This window comes from Oenanthe melanoleuca, chromosome 18, assembly GCF_029582105.1.
Source record: "Oenanthe melanoleuca isolate GR-GAL-2019-014 chromosome 18, OMel1.0, whole genome shotgun sequence".
NCBI classification, from domain to species: domain Eukaryota; kingdom Metazoa; phylum Chordata; class Aves; order Passeriformes; family Muscicapidae; genus Oenanthe; species Oenanthe melanoleuca.
In genome coordinates this window covers 11,460,642-11,468,755 of record NC_079351.1, presented here as the reverse complement: position 1 = coordinate 11,468,755, position 8,114 = coordinate 11,460,642, and positions in this window count along the sequence as shown.

Sequence of the window (8,114 nt, the reverse complement as noted above, 5' to 3'; positions counted from 1 at the left end):
GCTGGCATCCCGGGCAAGATGGAGGGACTGGGCTTTGGGAGTGCAGGCATGCACTCCATTTGCTGTCTATCCCTGGCAGAGGATCAAAGCTGGAATTTTCATTACTCTTGCTTTGCCTGCCAGAAAGAAGCACTTTGATTTAATTCTGGTGGCTTCTTGCTCAATGCCAAGCTTGGAATGTGATGCTCTGATGTCTTCCAGCTTCTTAAAGGAACCACAATATCCCACCAAGGAAATATATATTTATATACCAGAGGACCTGCGCTGGAGTGTGGAATCACTTTATTAAGAGTGAGCCATATTAGAGGTGAACCCTGTGGTTTGGAATATGATACTTGCACCTTTTGTAGTCCTGTGTACCAAGCTCTGATACAATCAGAAATTCCTGATTCCTCAGTAACTATTCTTGGAAAGCTCACCTTGTTAAAAAGCAGTCACCATGTCACTCTCCCTGGGAGAGGGATGGAATATTTTCCATGTTCTTTGAGAAGGGAGATTGTGCTTTTGACAAGATGACATTTTTCAACAGAAAGCATCTGCTCACCTTGAAATATTGCTTTCATGCCAAAAGAACACCTCAAAACTCAATTGTATTATTTTATGAACAAAAAAAAAAATCCAAAAGCTTTGCGGTTTTGGCAACAGATTTCAAGGATTCAAATGGAAAAAAAAGGGATTTGTTTTTGGAAAACCAAGAGGCCAAAATTTTTTTTTCCTTTTTAGTTCTATTTCAAAATTTAGGAAAAATGGAACTTATTTTCCATGTGATGGAAGGGACCCTCTTTTAAACCAGCTCTAGATATTAATACAAAATAAGTGCTAGTGGGTGCTTCACTACAGCCAAATTCTGTCAGTAATCATGAAATGGGAGGACATGTGGGAACCACTACAACCTGCAAGATTTTTATTCCTTGCAGCTCTCTCTGAGGTAGTTTAAGCTGACCCAAAGTGAAAAGAACAGATGAAATAAGAGGCTGGAACAAATTTTGTCTCATGTCTGAGGCCATGAGAAGTTTCAGTTTCTTTTGGACTCACACATCTGGTACATGCACTGTTATTTCCATTCATTTTGCATTGACTGTTACATTATCTCACAATATTAATGTATTAATATATTAATAGAATGTCAACATTTTTATGTGATACAATTAGTGTTTAAATATAAGAGTCAAAATGAATCAACATGACATGTGAAACAAAATCTTTTAAAATTCCATCTGTTGAAATAAAATGGAAAAAATATGGTACCTTGCACCCTATGGTGCAGATTCCCACTTTGGAATTTCAGCAGCTGTGAAATCCCATGCCCCAGGCAACCTTTTACCCCTACTCTGTCTTTCCTTTTTTTTTACTTTCTACCCTATTTGGACCATGGCCTGAAGTTAGTATTAATTTGTTCTGGTTAATACAAAATTGCATGCAATCCAAACATGATGTTATTTTCAAATGGTTCTTTCTCGGAAAAACAGGAAAAGATAAAGACCATTTTTTTTTTTTCCTTCCACCAAGAAGCCAGTATGGAATCTGTTACAATCTAGTCATGCTGGATGGGAGGCTAGAGAGACAGGAAAGGATTTAAAGATCATTGTTTCACAGCAAAATAAAAATATACAGTTATCAACATATTTATATACATAAATTTATGTGTATTTATGAAGACCCCAACTCACTTTTCATTTGCACTGCCTTTGTTCCCCCACAAGAGCCCATGGAATGAATCCAGAAGTACCATGGTGTACAGGAGAAATCCTTGGCACTTATTTATGGTGCCCATCTTATAATTTCGACCATTCTTCACGTTTCCCTCCACTTACTTAGGGATTTGGGAACTGCAGCCCTGTTTGGGACATACCAAGGTAGATTTGGAGTTATCACATTTCCACATTACAGCACAGAGTCCCACTTGTCCCTATACAAGTAGCAGCTAAGGGAGTGCTTGAGAACCAGAGCACTGCTCTCACGACTGTTCTCTTAGTCACTGTCGACTTTATTTCCACCAAATGCCAGCTCAGCTGGGCCCACACCTCGACTGTCCATTGCACCCTGTCTGCCACCAGAGGAGATGTGCAGAGTGTGAGGGGCAGGCACAGAGCTCCGGGCTCTGCACAGAGCTGTGGCCATCCTGCCCAGGCAGCTCTGAAGCCAGGCTGGGAATGCAGAGCTTGCACCAGTCTCAGGGGGCCCTGAGTTTTGGGAACTGCATTCAACAGCACCCAACACGTGGCAGGAAATTGTATGTCCAAGTATTCCACTGCATGCAGGAAGCACTTAATTTAATCCTTCCTTCTTGATGGAGAGGCCACTGCCCCAGCCACGTTTCCTGAACAGGACTTTTCTCTCTGTCTGGGAACATCAGACCTTCAGAGCACTGGATTTTGAGGTTCACAGCTCCTGAGCAAAAGAGCCACACAGCATGAACACCCAGAGAATCCCAGAATGCTTGGGGTTGGATAGAACCTTAAAACCCATTTCACTCTACCCTCTTGCCATGGGCAGGGACACTTTCTACCATCCCAGGTTGCTTCAAGCCCCATCCATCCTGGCCTTGGACAATTCCAGGGATCCAGGGGCAGCCACAGCTGCTCTGGGCACCCTGTGCCAGGGCCTGCCCACCCTCACAGGGAAAAATTCCTGCCCAATATCCCATCTAAGCCTACTCTCTGTCAGTGTGAAGCCATTCTCTGTTTTCCTGTCACTCCAAGCTCTTGTAAACAGTCTCTCTCCATGTTTCAAGCAGTCTTCTTCCAGCACTGAAAAGCTTGATGAGGCCACCTCAAAAACTTCTCTTCTCCATACTGAACAATCCTAAAATTCTCTCAGGCTTTCCTCCCAGCAAAGCTGCTCCATCCTTCTGCTCATCCTCTGGGTTCCCTGCAGCATCCCCAGGTGGCTCCTGTGCTGGGCCCAGAGCCATGCACACCCCATCCCAAGGAGGTGGGGCTGTGGCGCTCACTGCCTGCCAGCTGCACGCTTCAAGCACAGACACTTCCAGCTAGGGAATCCCAGATAATATTAGGATAAAACTGCTTGGGAGCAGCCCTTCTCTGCCCTGCACCAGGAGCAAAATCCCTTCGGCATGAGCAGTTTCCACTGATCTGTCCTGTGTATTTGTAAAAGGAGCACCATTTCTTTTAAGTCAGAGGTGTATAAGCGAGTCCCCAAATTTCTACTGTTCACCTCCCCCAAGTGATTATAATTACATTTGCATGTATAATATACAGATATAAAGAGATTTAATCAAAATGTAGCTGCCAAGGGGAGACCCAGTGAGTATATGTTCATCAGAAAATTATTATTAAAGGCTTTCCAGGTTGGCAAACTTCAGTTCAAAATTAAAAGTGAGGCTTTTTTCATTACTCTTTTGAATATTTTCAGTTATTTCAAATGCAAGAGTCAAACAAAAAAAAAATTAGTGTCAGCTTGCAGAAATAAGAGTTGATAGAATGGTTATTATTATTATTTATTGGCTTGCAGGGAAGGATCTTGGGGGGGATTTCTTGATGGGTAAGTTACAGGAGTATTAACTCTGTAATGGGAGGTGGAGGGAAAGACATTTACATTCAAGACACTGCTCTGCTTTGCCCACATCAGATTTAATTTCTGTAGCAGAAATAGAGGAAAAACCCTAATAGATCTTTGAAACTGCAGCTGTAAACACAGAGTTTTGGTTCAAATCACTGGGGAAAGGATAGGAGAAGGACACTGGTACCTCAACATAATTGCAAAGAGAAAAAGGCACCTTGCTTTTGGTTCTGCTATGTTGTAAAACCTGTGAAAGTATTTAATGTCCTCATAGCTGGGGGACATTTAGGGCATAGGAGGTATGGTGGTATGGGAGACCTTTGGTGAGACTAAATCAAGACAAATCAAATTTGTGGTTCTACTTAATAACACTTGTCTGCCAAATCTGTCTCACCAGGGCTACATTCAAAGAGAGATGGGAAAGAAACCCAGCAAAATGAGTACAGTTCTCCATGAAGAAAGAGGTAAATGGATGACTTTTGTACAGACTCTGATGTAGGTAAACACATTTGTTAGAGCTCATTGTGCCACTACAACTGAGGCCACAGTGGTGACATGAGAGGTGGACAGCTGGATGGATGGTGTTGGGGGTTGAGTGTTTTCCTATTACTGTGTCAATTTAAAGAATTTTTCCCATGATCATGCCAATGGAGCTGGCCGGTTACACCCCAGACGTTTGACGACTCTGGACAAAAGGGGTGGGTGGGATCGGCTTGGAGAGGGGCACTCGTGCTTCCGGAGGGGACTCGTGTTTCCAGCGAGCTCGGAGGAGGATCCCCCAGTCTTGGAGCCACGCGGCCGAAGGCAGGAGAGCCAGAGCCTCTGCCATCACCTGCCCTGCATCTGCCCCATTCCAGCCTCCTGCCTCTGCGGACACAGCTAATCACCTGGACACAAACGGTGAGCGAGGAGCTGCCCCTCCAGCCGCTCCCACCCGAGACCGGCGCGGCCGCTGCCGCCCCCTCCCGCCTCCGCTCCCGCCGAGAGAGAGCGTGCTCACAGCTAAAGAAAGGACTGGAACCGAGTTATCTGTTCTGTTGTGTTGGTAATTTTAACAACTGCTTTTGTTTGTGCTTGTACGGTTAGATATATTAGTAAAAGAGCTGTTATTCCTACCCCCTTATCTCTGCCTCAGAGTCCTTGATTCAAACGTTTATAATATTTGGGGGGAGTGAAATTCAGGTCTCTGTTTCAAAGGAAAACTTCTGCCTTTATTGGCAGACACCTGTCCTTCAAACCAGGACAGATTTATGGATGGATGGATGGATGGATGGATGGATGGATGGATGGATGGATGGATATTTGTGCCTACTGAGCATGTTGACAACACATACTGCACCCACAAACATGACAGTGAAATTCAGCTCTGGGAATGTTTAAACAGTAACAAATACTATTTCCCAGATGAGATAGGGATGGAGAGTCTGGAGGCTGTTGATCCCCTTTGCAGAAGATAATGAAGGTCACAAGTGCAGAAACAGTAGTATAAACAACAAATCTGTGCAGTTGGCTCAAAATGAAGTTGAAATAGGGTTATTTTGGTACAACAGACCTCAAACAACATCTGAAATGTCTGAGAAGCAAATATCTCTCCCCAGCAGTGGTGACTCTTGCAGACCAGATATTATGGATGTAAGAGGTCCATTACAAGCAGCTCAGAAAATACCTCTCTGTAGGAAATATTTCAGTGGCACCTTTTATTAAGTGAGATCCAGGAGGAATTAGAGAGGAACAAGAGATACTTACCCTTGATTAAGAAGTCGTGTGAGCCAAAAGTCATGAAACCCCTGATTCTCAGTGCTGGAGGCTCTGGAGGGTTTGCTTCACTTTGCTTCTCCCTCTTCGTTTCCCATTCCTTTACAATTCTTCCAGGGCCCTGCCTGGCCAACCTGAGATTATCTTGCTTTACTGATCTTAACAGTTGATCTTTAATTAAGTCATGTACTGTTTTGGTCATTAATTTAATGTATCAGGCAGGGAATTAAACCTCATAAAAACTCCATCCTAGCTCTGATAGATCACACTGAACCTCAGGGGAGCATCAGGGAAAATGGGTTCTCCGTGGGAGCACCCAAGGGAACAAAATTTCTCTGGAACCTGATCCACTGCCAGACTGTGGGTTTCCCACATCCCTCCTCAGGGAAGGTTTTCCTGGAGCTGGAGACCAGCTAGTTTGGTCAATTTGTGATTATTGAAGTAGGAGTTTGCTGGGTACTGGCCAAAAGCTGATTGAATAAGAACTGCCTCAGAGAATTGTGGGGCAGACACAAAGCTGAATGTAATTACCAGCTTAATTCTAAATTAATATTTTGTTAGGGAGTGGGACAGACTTTACTTTCCCCCACCCTCCCTCACAGCACACACCACTGATCAGTGTTTGTTGAGCCTTGCAGGGTGCTCCAGGTTATAGTGCCTGTGTCTGAGATTGTTAAAACCTGTGAGAATTGGGACCGTTTAAAACCAGAGTGAAAAAAAAGGGAGGAAAATGGCTGGGAATGGGTGAGCGTCATATAAATAGCAGTAAAACTGTTAAATCTATTTGCATTTCACACCCAATAATTTTCAACTCCACCTCGAGAGCACTGCTTGAAAGTCAGCACTTTTAATTGTCCAGTAAATTTCCCTTCAGGCAGCTGCTGCACAAACTGCCTCTGCCTACAGTGAGGAAAAGCAGAAAACTGATTTATCTGAGGATGGAAACAAACGTGGCCATTTGTGTGCCTCTAGTTCCCCCTCTGTTTCACTTAATTCAGCCCCTGAGGGCACTTGGTTGTGTCTCTGCAATTTGTCCTCAGGCACCAGCAGCACCAGCCTGCACATCTGAGATATCACTTGGCCACCACAGCCTGGAACAGCCCCTGGAAGGTCCACAGCCCACCCTACCCACCTACACAAGCTCACTGTGTCCTGTTGTGCCAGTAAATCACCCCCTGCCAGGCAGGGAATATGTGGGACTTGGAACAAGAGGCTGTAAAGTCATGGCTTATAATTCAATTAGAGCTCAGGATAATCAGTTGAGTTGTGTGACATCTATTTAGCTTGACATTGGTTTCTTGGAGGTCTAAGAACATGGCCAAAGGGGACATGAGCTGCTTATTTTGTTTGGGTATTTGTTGGCTGGGATTTTGGTGTTTTTTTGGGAAAAAAAACCCCTCTTTTTTATTTAAAAGAAAAAAAACCTAAATTCTGACCAAACTCTTTTATGGGATTATTTCGACAGTTGTGGAATTGTTCAATGTTCTTGGAAATGGCACAGAAAGGACCAGACTTGTTTAATTTGTAAAACAGTTTCAAAGAAAGCTTTCACCACTGGTGTTTCTATGTCCCATCTGAGAGCCTTTATTTGTATCTCTTCATTTTTGAAATATTAAAAAAAAAACCTCTTTCACCTCCTCTTCCTTTCTCATTGTCTTGCCTGTCTCTGCAATTGCTGCCTTTCCTCTGTCCCTGCTGAGGCAGACACTGCACTGCCAAGTGGCCCAAGGACGAGGGGCTTTCCCAAGTTCTCCAGTGTCACTCAATGACAAGCACTAATAACTGGATTGTCCAGCAAGGTAAAATCAGATGTGATCAGGGAAAGGAAGTGTGAGCATATGTGGAAAATAACTTTTTAGCTATTTCAGTGGTAGAGGTTTAATCTGAAATCCATGACTTTCATGAAAATCTCAGGAAGCTTGCTATCTCCAGCATCTAGGGTCATATTTAGGCTTTTGTTTAATTTTCTCAAACTTTGAAGAAATCCAAACAAATGAATGTGACCAGAAACTTTATATCAGATGTGGGACATGTCTCCTTGGCGCCAAGCCTTTACTCACCAATTACATGGGAAAGTAGCAGTCCATACACCAGGGGCTGAGGACACTGCTTGTGCTCCCACCCAGCTGCTGGAGCCACATCTCTCCCCACTGAGCACCCAACCCAACCACAGCTGCTGGCTTTATTCAAGTTGTTACACCTTTGGATGAGTGTGGGTGAAGGGTAAAGGCAGGCAAGGCAGATGTTTGTACAGAGCTACAAGATGGGGGCATGAGGGTGAGTCAAAGCCAGCACAAGTGGCCTCCATCACCAGGGAGAGTGTGAAGGTGAAGTGATGAAAACCAGTGGGACTGGGGGGCCAAAGGCTGGGAATGAGATCCTGCAAGACATGGCAGTGAAGAGAAATTGGTTGGAGAAGGTGAGGAGAGGCAAAGTGTCACTGACCAAGGTGAGAAAGACACAATCTAAGGATCCTTTCACTCCCATGGACATACTCAGGTTGCTTTTTCTTCATCCACTGCAGGTGGGGCAAAAATATATATTAAAGAAAAGAAACCTTTACAGAGCATGATCATCCTGCTTCAACCCAGAGGCTCGTTGGGTGGAAAATCAGTTAAAAGGAAAAAAGAGTAGAGAAAAAACATCTTGCATGGTCTCCTCTGGGCACCTTCCCCTGCTGCTAGAGATAAGACCATGTGCACACACATACCTGCACACACCTGTGAGAGGCCATAGGGGCTCTGAGCAGGTTTGGAGGCAGCTTGTCTGTAATCTGAGTATCTGACCCACCTCTGCCCTGCAGTCACAGCTGCAACAGCAAAATATGTGTGTATCAC